Source organism: Monodelphis domestica, chromosome 7, assembly GCF_027887165.1.
Source record: "Monodelphis domestica isolate mMonDom1 chromosome 7, mMonDom1.pri, whole genome shotgun sequence".
NCBI classification, from domain to species: Eukaryota; Metazoa; Chordata; class Mammalia; order Didelphimorphia; family Didelphidae; genus Monodelphis; species Monodelphis domestica.
Genome location: NC_077233.1, coordinates 9424197 through 9438476, shown reverse-complemented (window position 1 = coordinate 9438476; position 14280 = coordinate 9424197). Strand labels below are relative to the sequence as shown.

Sequence of the window (14280 nt, the reverse complement as noted above, 5' to 3'; positions counted from 1 at the left end):
TGTGTAAGTTCACAATTCTACCAATGAGGGTCCCAATTTCCCCACATCCCCTCCATCATTTATCATTTCCCTTTTTGGTACTATTAGTCATTCTGTTAGGTGTAGGGCAGTATCTCAGAGTTGTTTTAATTTGCATTTCTCTAATCAATAGTGTTTTGGAGCATTTCCTCATATGACAATAATTTTAATTTCTCCATCTGAGAACTGAATTCATATTCTTTGACCATTTATCAATTGGGGAATGCTTTGTACTCTTATGAATTTGTATCTATTGAATATGAAGTTCCCAAGGGATGAGTCGGGTTTAAAAAAATGTCTCAGCAGACTATAATGAAGACAGATTTGGTGTTCAGAACACTTGAGTTCACAAAATCAAATTCATGAAGTCAGCCAAGAAGAAGCGAGGCCAGATCACAAGCTTAAGAAGAATCAGTAATGTGACATATGTCCCTCAAACGCATGTTTTCCTTGGGTGAATGAAACATGGAATCCAGAGATAATGAGAGAAATGATGGTTTCCCTCTTCTCTGCCCTGGTGGGACCTTATTTGGAGTCTACATTCAAAGATCCCCAGGGCTCTCCCCTGAACTTTAATGGGCATGAGAAAATCTCTCATGCTACTATTTAGGACAAACTCTTTGTTCAAATCTACTTAAATTATAGATAGCAATCTTCTGATTTAACTGGATTTGGGTGGGTGGGGAAGGGTGGGGAATGAGAAAGTTCTTCTGGCATGACCATTCCTTCATAATGCCAGTCTTGTTCTTAAGTGATTATTGCTTCCTTTCTACATCATCATAAACCATCCCTTTAAATTATATGTTCCAGAATCCTAAAGAGGAGCCAAAAAAGGATAACAAGGATGCTGAGGACAGGAGATCCTGCCATCAAAGACTAGAGGTGAAGGGATTAGTCTGGAGAAGAGAAGACTTAAGAAGGGAGTACTCTTCATGTATCTGAATGGCTTTCAGGTAGAATAGATATTAGACTAGTCCCCTTTGTCCCTCCACAGGGACATGCCCTCAACATGTCAAACTATGCATCTAAAGTCAAGAAGAGGGTTCAAATTATCCCTGATCCCCTGTCTCTTTGTGACTCTAGGCAAGTCATTTAACTACCCTAAACTTCAGAAAGTTTCCTTTGTTTTGTTTCCTTTGGAAATAATCATTGTAACTACCTCCCAGAGTTATGGTGATGGCCAGAAGAAATGTTATTTATGAAGACTGAGCAAGGATTAAAGCAATGGTGAAATATTAGCAGTTGCTGCTGCTACTACTACCACTACTACTGCTACTACTACCACTGTCACTACCACCACACTACCACTACTATTACTATTACTTCTGCTACTGGAATGACTATCACTACTATTACCATTACAACTACTAGTGCAACCACCACCACTGCTACCATCACTACTACTACTACTACTACTATGATCATATATTTCTAGAAGTTGACTATTACTACTACTACAACTACTACTACTATTACTAGGTTCATTTATCTAGACTTGGAGGGAACTTCAGGGACCATCTAGTTCAAGTGTGTTCTCATTATTGCTAATAATAATAGTTTGAACTAGAAGTAACAGGAAGAAGTTCTGGAAAGGCAAATTTAGAATTGATGTCGAGAAATATTCCTAAATGGCTGAAGCTGTATAAGGGGGAAATGGGTTGCTACTTTGATGTCCCGTACTTTGTTCAGCCTTCCTCAATGGATGGGCATCATCTCAATCTCTAGTTTGGGCTCCTACAAAAAAGAGTTGCTACAAATGTATTAGTACATCGGGATATTTTTCCTCTTTTTGGATCTCTTTTCAGCATAGACCTTCTAGTGCTTGGTCCCCCATCCCAATCAGGAGAAGTGAGAGGCACTGAAAAGAGATTTTTGTTCAAGGAAAAATATTCCATTTTTTTAAGAGTGGAATGGGCTGCCTGGGGAGGTGGTGAGTTCCCACTGACTGGAGTCTGGACAGTTACTTGCCAGGGCTATTGCAGAGAGGATTCTGGGACACGTTTGAGTTGAATCCAATGCCCCCCTGCCTCCTATGCCCTCCCCACATCTGAGATTCAGTGATTTCTCTTTTTCAGAGAATTGCAAGATACAGAGAAAGGTCCGTGTCTATCTGCAGGCAGTCTGGGTGCCTCAGCATTCCAGTGACAAAGCCTTTAGCTAGAAACAGCATCTCCAGGAGGTATGGCTCACTGAGAAGTTGTAAAGAAGCATCCCTGACAGCATCATATGCAGTAGATAACAGGGGACGTGTGTCTGCACTGGGAAAGGATGACCAGCTCGGACTCCAGCATAGAGGCTGAAATGGCTGCAGATTCCGTGGTTCTTTGACAGTGGCACCTAGTCTGGCCCCAAAGGCATTTTATGCACCAGGCTGGACCTCCTCTCCACATCAGTCTTCCACTAAAGAGACTGCACAAAGCAATGAGCCAGAAATGGGCAGGAGAGTGGGAAATTAAGAAGCAGAATCTGCCCCGGTAGCCCACTAACTGCAAGCCTGGATAACGGGGAAAAGAGAGGGCCAGGAAACATGCCCCCACCTTGGGCTCCATCTTGACTTCCCTTTGAGCTCCACACTGCCATTATAACAGTCCCCCAACCAATTCTACCCATTACTCAGGGAACATTGAAAATGTGGGGCTACGGTGCCCAGTGCTGCAGCCTTCCAGAGCCTCCCCCATGCTATGGCCCAACAGCAGGCACAGCATCTCTGCTTTAGAAAGCAGCCCCAGTGTCTCCTTAATTCAGCTAAGACTCCTTGGGCAGAAAGTGCAGGCAAATAAACACATCTGTGTGATTAGGGCCTTGGGACCAGAAAAGGAAATGGGCTGTTATCTTCTCCAGACAGACTCTTATCAACACATCCATTATGAAACGGTGAACCACCACCAAGGCTACCAGGCAGAGGCAGGCATTTTAAATGTCTTATTGACGTGCTGCCGGGGCAGAAGAAAATCATAAAGACTTTTAAGTCTTTAACCCACGCTGTCAAATCCCTGCATTAACACGGCAGAAATACAGTAATTAATACAGCTAGATTTGGAGGAGGAAGAAATGCCTCCAAGCCTAATGCAGTAATCCACTGTATATATGTATGTAGGTGTGCATGCATGTGTGTTTAGATATGTAAATATATGTGTGAGTGACTTAAATCCATTTCTTTTAGCTAGGAACAGAGATATATTTATGTATAAATATGTGTATGTATATTTATAGATACACTTTGATATTTATATATTCACACATACGTCTATTTATATATACGCTCATATATAATTTATTTGTTTGTATATATACATATATGTGTATATATGTGTGTGTGTGTGTTTGTGTGTGTGTGTGTGTATATATATATATACAGTTATACACATACTATTTTCTTGGGGGAAATTATCATAAGGAGGAGGAGGCGAAATCTAGTTTTGAAATTTCCTGAAATTGCCTAACATGCCCAGGTGATGCCAGCATTCGGCAGTCATTCTCTTTGGCCAGTCTTCCCCATCCAGTAATTTGCCTTGAGGGCCACCCCTGAAGAATCTGTTCCAAAGGCCGTAGGGGTAAATTCTTCTTTGGGGATCCCTGTGACAATGATTTTACCCATTTGCAAAATGCCTTTTATAAGGACTCGGGGCTTTTATTATTGTTTTCCACACTCAGGGCCTTCATAGTATCATGGAACCATAAGATCATAGGTTTGGAATGGGAAGGGGCAAAGGCCTAAGGAGGTAAAGGGATTCACCCTACAGGAAACCCATGCCAGAGCTAGAAACTGAGTCCTCACCCTCTGATTCTCGAGCCAGTTCCCTTCCCATTGGCCCATCTTCAATGACGTGCTCTCAGCACACTCCCAAATGTTTCATATCTGCTAAACTATATTTATTTGATGGAAGGAAGAGTAAGATTGGGTTGCTTTTGGTAAATTGTATCCAAAGATTCTCCCCCCAACAAGGTCCCATCTTTTAAATGCTAACATTCTGCCCCCCGTGTTGTATGACTATGAAAGATCCAGCAGTTTCCGAAGAAATTAAAATAAGTATAGACAGAGGGCAATGGAAACATGGAGGATGGACATGAACCCAATGAAGAGATACAAAGAAGACCTGATGAGTAAAAACAATTATCAAGGAATGTTAGGGTGGGGTCTGGTGAAATGGCAAGTGCACCTCCAGACTATACTGGAACCCTTGAAATTTCAGGAGGAACTAAGCAGTGCCTCCATCCCATTGGATGTATTCCTTGGGTGAATTTCTAGGAGAAGATGGAGAAGACTTAATAAGCCAAGCAGGCCGAGATGAACTGGAGTCTCAATTGTTGGAGGGAACGTACACATCTGTAGGATCAGGGATCCAGCAGAATAATCCGGCATTTCAACATAACAATTCTCCCAGGTTTTATTGATTAAGAAATCCTATCTTTGGGGAACTGAATTATGACTTTTTTATGTTTCTTTCTCTAGGTACATACTTTTAATTTTATAGTCTGACCCAATTTCAGTCCTATTCATTGGAGTTGTCCTTGCTGGGATATCATAGAAGAATTTGACTAATCATTAATTGCTGAAAGCAACAGTCCTTTAACTGGCTTGCTTAATAGAAAGCTGGGGATTAACTGAGAACATCGAACAGTGGGAGCAATAAAGGGAAAACAAAAGGATGGCAACCACCCCCTCAACTGAGGCAGCAGGATAAAGAACAGTGTAGAGATGTCACCAGAGAACTTCGGGAATGGTAAAAGGCAGCATGACATAGAGAAATACTGGATGTGGAGACAGGAAAACCTGAGTTCAAATTCCATCCCTAACATGTAATAGCTAGAAAAAGTCCTAACCTTGTCTAGGACCCCATTTTGATGGTAAAATGAAGTCAATAATAGCCCCCTACCTTACAGGGTTGTTATGAGAGTCAAATGATATCATTAGTATGGACAGTCAACAACAGGTATTTAAAATTGCATTATTACAAAATGAGTGTCTACTATCCAGGTACTCACGCACTGATCTTTTGAAATTTTGGTCCTGTGCCGGAAAACATTTTCTTCTACTGGTATTTGCTTTTAATCCTTTGTTTAGCCACTTGTGTTTTTTTTTTAATATGCTCATGGCACAATTTGTCTCAAATTCATTCCAAGTTGTGTATTTGTTTTCCATTTTAAAATCATTACAATTTTGAAGAAACACCTAAGTAAAGTGTTATCTCGGTGTGGGCTATCATTATTCTGATGGTCTTCAAATCCCAGAGGGGTTGGGAAGGCCTGAATGGCCCTGTAGGTCCCTCAGTTTTCTTAATCTCTTGTCCCGCCCACAATCACTGACCAGGGTAATTGGGGGATGTTGAAGAGAGCCAAGTGTTTTACAGGGAGAGGCAGGTTCTCTCTCAGTGTTCTAGGGTCAATCCCTGCTTATCTCTGATGTCATTGCATCAGAGAGGGAATTAAAAGAAAAAAAAAACAGGCAGAATCCAGAAAATGGAGGGGGAACTAGCACTTTTCCTTCCCCTTTCCATCCCCTCCCCTCCCCTCCCTTCCCTTCCCTTTCCTCCCCATCCCTACTCAGATAGCCTGATAGAAATAGCCCACCAGGCCAGTCAATGTCTGAAAAGCCATATGGACAAAACAGAATATTTACTACATGATTATTCTAAAAGGACTCTTGCCATTACTCATAATAGCACTGGGGGTTGGGGGGTAGGCATCTCCGGCAGCACATTTAAGTGTTAGTTTACAGACCATTAACTACTGGGGAGAGACTGGAAACAGAGAAGCTGCAAGCCAAAGCCTTGAGAGCCACTGCCAATGGAAAATCAATCAGAGAGGAAGATGAGCCATTGCTGAAAGGATAATGGAGACCAGTGGGAGATTATGGTTCAGTTTACCAAAGATCAATTTGTGTTTAAATGATCTTTACACACAAGTCTCAGGAACACACACATCGACTGCATGAGGCATGAGCTGACCATTGTCCAGAAATGGGCACCAAACTTCTGACCCAGCTCTTACCAAGTAGAGTCGCCGTGGGCAACAGGAAAGGCCCCCTCCTTCCAAACAGCTTTCTTCTCATTTCCCTTATTAGATATTCATTTCTGTAAGAACATCGTTTAAAATGTAAATAACCCCCTCACCAACAGTTACTCACATATTGCTTAGAATGACTTTAATTAGGTAATCATCCTGAAAGCTAGCTAAAATCACCCTCACTGAGAGAAGGGGAAGGGCAAACATAATGCATAATAAGCCTTCATATTTATCTCTATTAAGTTCCTTAGATTAGATTCAATGCATCGGTCTGGCCTGACCAAATTTTTTATCATCTAGAATATATTTGAATCTAACTTATTAGCTATCCCTCCCATGTCATCAATACCTTCCTTTGAAACACATTATTGACCAGCATAAGGATCAATGGCAGATCCCTGGGGCACTCCAATGAGAACTATCTCCCTCCAAGTTAACATCAATCTGACAAAATCTCTCCACTCTTGAACACACACGTTTTGCTAAAATCTAGTTATGTCTACAGTGTTCCCCCATTCGTCCTCCTTAAGTAAGCACTCTTGTCCTTTTAAGATGTTCACAAATTATGTCCAAAGGGCTTTAAAAGACTGTCTGCCCTTTGATCCAGCCATAGCACTGCTGGGTTTGTACCCCAAAGAGATAAATAAGGAAAAAGATTTGTACAAGAATATTCCTAGCTGCACTCTTTGTGGTGGCCAAAAATTGGAAAATGAGGGGATGCCCTTCAATTGGGGAATGGCTGAACAAATTGTGGTATATGTTGGTGATGGAATACTATTGTGTTAGAAGGAATAATGAACTGGAGGAACTCCATGGGAACTGGAAAGACTTCCATGAACTGATGCAGAGGGAAAGGAGCAGAACAAGGAGAACATCATACCCAGAGACAGATACACTGTGGCACAATCGAATGTAATAGACTTCCCTACTAGCAGCAATGCAATGACCCAGGACAGTTATGAGAAAGAATGTATCCACATCCAGAGAAAGAACTGTAGGAGTAGAAACACAGAAGAAAAACATATGATTGATCACATGGGTTGATGGGGATATGATTGGGGATGTAGTCTCTAAATGACACCCTGGTGCAATTATCAATAATATGAAAATAGGTCTTGATCAATGATACATATAAAACTCAGTGGAATTGTGTGTTGGCTGGGGGGGGGGGAGGGAAAGAACTTGAATTATGGAACCAAGGAAAAATATTCTAAATTAATTAATTAAATAAAAATTTCAATTAAAAACAATTAAAAAATAAAGACTTTTACAACCTTAAAAAATAAAATAAATAAAATAAGATGTTCACAAACTATTCCTCCAAAGCAGGGTTCTTTACCCTGAGGTCTGTGAATTTGTTGCTATTTTAAACATCTTGGTAACTGAGTGTAATTCATTTCCTTTGAATTCCTATATGTTTCATTTTATGCATTTAAAAATATTAGTCTGAGAAGAGGTTAATGAGTTTCATTAGACTGAACAAGGAACCCATCTCTCTCTCTCTCTGTCTCTCTGTCTCTGTCTCTGTCTCTCTCTCTCTCTGTCTCTCTGTCTCTGTCTCTCTGTCTCTCTGTCTCTGTCTCTCTGTCTCTCTGTCTCTGTCTCTCTCTCTCTCTGTCTCTCTCCCTCTCTTTCTCTGTCTCTCTCTCTCTGTCTCTGTTTCTCTGTCTCTCTCCCTCTCTTTCTCTGTCTCTCCCTCTCTGTCTCTGTCTCTCTGTCTCTCTGTCTCTCTGTCTCTGTCTCTGTCTCTGTCTCTCTCTCTCTCTCTCTCTCTCTCTCTCTCTCTCTCACACACACACACACACACACACTGAAAAAGTCCTACTTAAAAAATCTCATTTTATATTTCTGCCAGGCAAAAAGTCCAGATTGCTGGACTTTAGTTTCCTCATTCCTCTTTTTTTTTTGTAAATTGAGACATTATTTCAGTCATGTTATCCTTGCCCAATCTCAAAAATCCTTCCAAGACTATGAATTTCATACTAATCTATTCCACCATTCTTCATGGTTCCTGGATTTCTACATCTAAATCTTAATTATGACATGTTATTCTGCTCCCTTCCACCTTTATTTATTATAGCTCTTTAATCAAGGCAATATATATCCTTTAGGAGCTCAATTATTCAATCAATAAACAAATATTTGTGAAATACCTCTTCTTCTCCAAGAACTATGATGGTCACTGGAAATAGTGCTCACTCTGGACTTAGAAGACTTTGGATTTGATACCCAATGACTTTGGTCAAGTCTCTCTCTGATCTTTTGCCTCCCTTTCTCTAAAATGAGAGAGTTGAATAAGATGGCCTCTGAGGTCCCTTCAGCTGAAAAGGTACTATCCTTGACTCTTTAGTCAAGGGTAAGAGCTACAGTAAAGGGCAGCAAATATGTTGAAAAAATTTCAGGAAAATGGCTCCACCATCCAGCTACACAAGCCACTGATCCTGAGAGGGAAACATTTTTTATTTTTGCTTCCCTTCATGAGATTTTCTTCAATATTTGCTAATCACATAGTTTCCTGTCTGCCATATTAGACCCACAAAGAGCCAGGGTCCTATCACTGAACATCAGCTGTCCTTAAGGTAGTACTATCAACATACACATACATACCCCCTTCTGTCAATGTTGTTAGAATTCGGTGGGAAGTCATATGCCATCTTCAATTCATCAAAGAAAGTCTTACAGAGGAGGCAGACATTGAGGTAAGGAGGCAGATGGAAAAAGAAGGAGGAAAAGTGGTGATTTCCCCATACTGAGAAAAGGGACTTTGGGGCCCTGGAAGTGTCCTGGCTGTGAACATGGAACCTATTATTAGGATAAGCATGGAGTCATCCTCCCGTAAGATGGAAGAGCCCTGGGTCTGACCATCTGCATTGGCACTATACTCCCATGTCCAATAGTCCATACCATCAACCCTGACACTATACGCTCCAGCTAAGTGAGCCTTGCCATTTACCTGGCCACCACACTCCTCAGATGCTCAAAAACTACCATCTGACTTTCCAGTATGCATTACTGACAACTGAACCATGGCGTCTGCCCAACAACTGCACCTTTGGGACCACTAAACCCTCCCATATACCCTGATACCAAACCTTCCTTCAATGTCATCTTCCCTAGTAAAGACATAAAGTCCTTAAGAGTAAAAACTGTCTTTTTCCTAATTGTATGAAGCTTTTAGCACAGTGCCATAAGTCATCTCTTAATAAAAGTTTTTCATTCATTTATTAACTCACATGAAGGATTAATCATTTTTAGAATGTCTCTCCTCACTTCTGAGGATAAGTCCTTTGAGAACTTCCCTTCCCACAATTACAAACTGATGACCAATTAACCATTTTGAAAATAAAAGAAAGGTATGTTTACAATGGTCTGAAAGGGAAGAAAGAGATAACATAGAAGGAATGTGTTTTAGGGGAAACACAGGAGAAGAAAATGCCTCTGAAGAGACAGAACAGTATGACAGGAAGGCAAAAGACAGAATAATAATCTTGCTCAAGAAATAAATTTAAATCTACTTGGAAAACAGATCTGCTTTTCATTAAAATTAATCATCATCATCATCTGCCCAGGAGTAAGAAAAGCACATTTTTAAAACTACTGGAAAGGGGAGCTTCTCTACCACAAAGCAATAATCTCTATTACTCTCAAGAGAGTGGCCAGTTCAATCAATTTTATAGTCTCTTTTAAGGAATATTTATGGCAATAGGGAAAACAGGTTCATGATTAAAAACAAACAAACAAACAAACAAATAATACCATTTATTAGTCCCCAAATGTTACATTTCAACTGTCAGCAAAAATTACTGCAACCAAGGGAGCTTTAAGAGGTTAGAGACATAGAATGTTCCAAATATAATTTTTGGCCTAGAAACCAGAAAGCTAGCAACTCAAAACTGAGCTCTCCCAATCCATTCACTCCATTCATTCATTCCTCTTTCATTCAGTTTTGCTTAACAATCTACTGTACCCATAGCCCTAGTCTGTGAAGAATGTACATTTAAAAATGGAGAAATGGGAGGCAATGTTGCCTAGTTATGGCAAAGGGATGCTAGACATGGGGGCAGGAAGTTCTGTTCCAATCCCACCTCTGACTCTTTCTAGCTGTATGACACTAAGCAAATCATTTGTTCTCTTTTCAGGTATAATTAAGAATTGACACTTTAAGCCAAAATCTGGGACAAGCTTGAGGCACTAGAAAATGTCAGGTGATTTCTAGTGAGTCACAAACCTACTTTGTGATCTAGACACTAAAGTGGAATGGCCAGTGCATCTGTTCATGGAAGAATTCTTGGGGGTATGGGCAGTTGTCTGAAAGCCAATGATAGGGATATGGATTTGGAAAAGAAAGGAGGTGAGTAGAAAATCCAAGGGAAGGAAACATAAACATGGAAGAGAAGTGAATTTTACAAATTGAAGAAATTTCAGGATGGGGGGGGTGGAGCCAGCTCAAAGCAGCTCCATTTGTTAAATTGTTAAATTTAAGATCCAATTGTTGAATTTTCAGTTTGAGAATTTATACCTTCCACATAGGCAAAAAACTACAAATCAGGGTTTGATTTATTGTTTTGTTAGTTTTCCAGACTTAAGAAAGTGATGGATAAATACTAATAATGCAAATTAAAGTTAAAAGTGTTTCATGTATACATTTTTTCCAAAGTCAGTTGTTAAACATTTACCAGTCCTAGATTCCATCTAATCCAATCTCCTCATTTTTCATAAAACCAACTTCTTATCTTATTTATTAGTTCAACTGATCTTTTTACTTTCAACTTTATTTATCTCTTCTTTGATTTTCAGGTTTCCCTGTTTTGAGGATTTTTTTAAACCCTTACCTTCTGTCTTGAAATCAATACTGTATATTGGTTCCAAGGCAGAAGAATTTTAAGTGCTAGGCAATGGGGGTTGAACAATTTGCCCAGGGTCACACAGCTAGGAAGTGTCTGAGTCCAGATTTGAACCCAGGACTTCCCATCTCTGGACCTAGCTCTCAATTCACTGAGCCACCTAGCTGCCCTCTTTGAGAATTTTTAACGTGTTCTTTTATTTTTTTTAGTGGCATGCCCAATACATTTATTTGCTCTTTCTCTATTTTTACTGATGGAAGCATTTAAAGAAATAAAATTTCCCCTAAATACTGCCTTGGCTATCTCCCATAAATTATGATATGTTGTCTCCTTCTTGTTCTCTTTAATACAATTATTGTTTCTGTGATTTGTTCTCTGAACAATTCATTCTTAAGGATAAAATTATTTAGTTTCCAACTAATTTAAGTTTTCTTTCTTCTATCCTTTTTAATGTAATTTTGTTGCATTATGGTCTAAAAATGATGTTTTTAATATATCTGCTTTTCTACTTTTAGCTGTGAGGTTTTTTGTGAAGGTGCCATGTATGGGTGAGAAAAGGGTATCTTCTTTTCTATTCCCATTCAATTTTCTCTAGAGGTTTATCATATCTAACTTTTCTAAAGTTTTATTTATTTCAATCTCATTTTTATAAGGAGGAAACAGAGTTAGAAGAGGTTGATTAACTCATTCAAGATCACACAGCTAGCTAGTGGCTTCTTGACTTTCAATTCAATCATTTCGTCATACCAAATCACACCCTGAGTTCCTTTAAATTTATGGCATGGATTTTTTTCATGCATATTTGGTGGGATCCAGCCACACTTTCTGAGCTTAAGTGCCATTTTCACTTCCTTATAAAACCCAGGTGATATTGAATTAATAGAGTCCAAATAGATTGTTTCTATGGTCATCAATAATAAGAATAGATTGTTATAGAAGGGTTCAGAGATCTATTCCTTATGATATCTATTTTTTCCTCCTTGAGTATTCATCTATAAGTGATCTTGGGAAGACAGAGTGCAAACAATACTTGAAGTGAAAAAGACACAGGTTCAAATCCTATCACACACTAGCTGTTAGATGCAGACCAAGTCACATAACCCCCTTTCCTCAATTTGCTCAGATGTGAGGGCTAATTGTAATGCCAACCTCACAGGGTCATTGTGATGATCAAATGAAATAACATGCAAAGCAATTTACTTGTAATTATCTATCATGAGAAGTAAAAGATTCCATGCTTCACAACAAAACAAAGCCACTTTGGGGACAAAAAATTTGCTTCCAATCTTGGATCTATTTCTTTAAAATGAACAATTCCCAATCTTACCTTTCTATAAAAGTTATACAAATGACTTGAGTAGTACCTGAGAGAATGGGGAATGTGAGGGTTTCCTGTGGCCCACAGTAATACTAAATTTGCAGACTAATTCTTACATAACCACTGACAAGGCTGCTAGTCATTGGAGAATGGAAATGTCCAGTCAGGCTGCTGGACTCTAAGATGAATAGAGCTTTGGGGACAGTTGTGTCCCAAGAGTGCTTTTTAAGATTTATTAAACAAGTTATGTAGATGCAGTCTATCAGAAAACAAGTGTGAACAAGAAATATTTAAAAATAGGTTTCCACCTTATTACTTGTTTCTCAGTTGGATCTTACTTATGTCCTACATACATTATCTCATTTGAGTCTCACCCAAAATCCTAGACCTGGGGTAAATATAATTATCATCCCCATTTTACAGACAAGGAAAACTGATGCCCAAGAAAATGATATGACTTGCTGAAATCACATAGCTAATAAACTCAGAGGCATGATTTGAATCTAGATCTCCTCTTCCTAGGATGCCTTCTACTCAAAATAGATGAAATTGGTTTATAATATAAAATCAGCTTAGCATTTCTGTTAGTGAAAGAGAATGGAGGGTTAAGAGATTTGCTTTTTTAGTGTTTTCTTTGTGTTGCTCTAGAACCTTTTAACAAATTTCACAGCTACCCTGAATTTATTCTTTTTTTTTTGAAAGGAAGGAAGAACTGAGAGTGATCTACCTAAATATGTATTATTCTTACATCTTTAGTTACTTTGCTCACACTCAGCAAGTAGGAACTTGGGTCACTACAGCACAGGAAGCTGCAAAGGACAATAACTCAGATGATGCCATGGAAAAATGGTGCATTTTTTGAGTCAGGTCTGGAAGGAGGAATCATCTGCTCTGAGGACAGATTGTCAATTCTCATCCTGCTCATCTTGGTGTAGTGGATGAAGCCCTGAGTTTGTTGGCTAGATGATCTAGAGCCCAGTTCCTAAAGATGGATGATAATAGTGACAATAGTGGTGGTGGTAATGGTGGTTGGTGGTTGGTGGTTGGTGGTGGTGCTAATGATGGTAGCATTTACATAGCACCTTAAGGTTGGCAAGCCATTTTACAAATATTAGTTCATTTTATCTTCACAATGATTAAGAGGTAGATGTTATTATTATCTCTGTTTTATGGATGAGAAAACTGAAGATAGGAATGAGAAACTAATTTGACTGCCATTATACAGTCAGCTTGCATCTCGGGCAGTATCTGAATTCAGATCTTTCTGACTCCAAGTTCAGCATCCTCTCCACTGTATCACCTTCAAGCCACTTCCCTTTTCAGTTTCTAAACTGGAAAATGGGAATAATAGCATGGGCATCACCTGCCTCTCAAGGTTCTTGGGAGAGTACAAATATAGTCAGCTACAAAGAGTTTTAGGACATCCCACTCACTCTAGAAAGGTGTATGGTGAGACGAAAGGTAGAGTTTGTGGTTGGATAAGACAGAGGATAACATCTTCTCTCAGTACAGGGGTCTTTATTTCATAAAGGCAAGAACTCCAAACTAGGCACTGCTTATACATGGGAGCAGAAAGCAGGGTAGGGGAAGGGAATGAGCATTTATTAAGAATCTGCTTGTGTCTCAGGCCCTTTTCTGTGAGAAGCAGTATACACATGTCTTGTTTGATTCTCACAACATCCCCATGAGGTTATTATTATCCCCATTTTACAGTCAGGAAAACTGAGGCTTGACATGTCTAGGATCACATGATTAGTAACTGAGACTAGATTTGAACTCAGATCTTTCATGACTCTAGGCCCAGTGCTCTAGCCACTGAAGCTGCCTCATGTTCCCACAGGATGCTCCATTCTCCCTCTCAGTGTCCTAGCTGTCCTCTATTCCCAAAATGTTTGCCCTCCTCACTGCCCTGTCTTAGAATCCTTGGCTTCCTTCCATCATCCTGCAGAAGGCCATTCCCGATCCCCCAAGCTGTGCAAGCCTCTCCCCTCCCTGAGATCACTTCCCATTCACCCTGGACTCATCTTCTGCTTTCCTACTTGTATCCCTGTTGTCTCTCCCACCAGAGTGGGCACTTGTTGAGGGAAAGGCCCA

The 14280-nt window shown here is 39.7% G+C and overlaps 1 protein-coding gene and 1 long non-coding RNA gene across 2 annotated transcripts in view; both read right to left on the bottom strand.

Moving 5' to 3' along the window:
• CACNA2D3 (calcium voltage-gated channel auxiliary subunit alpha2delta 3) overlaps positions 1-14280 on the bottom strand; it is a 1058263-nt gene that overhangs the window by 951147 nt on the left and 92836 nt on the right.
• LOC103098088 (uncharacterized) overlaps positions 5870-14280 on the bottom strand; it is a 38030-nt gene continuing 29619 nt past the window's right edge. The window contains exon 2 of the long non-coding RNA XR_008913307.1: positions 5870-6092. This is a non-coding gene — a long non-coding RNA (uncharacterized LOC103098088). The remainder of the gene's footprint in view (positions 6093-14280) is intronic.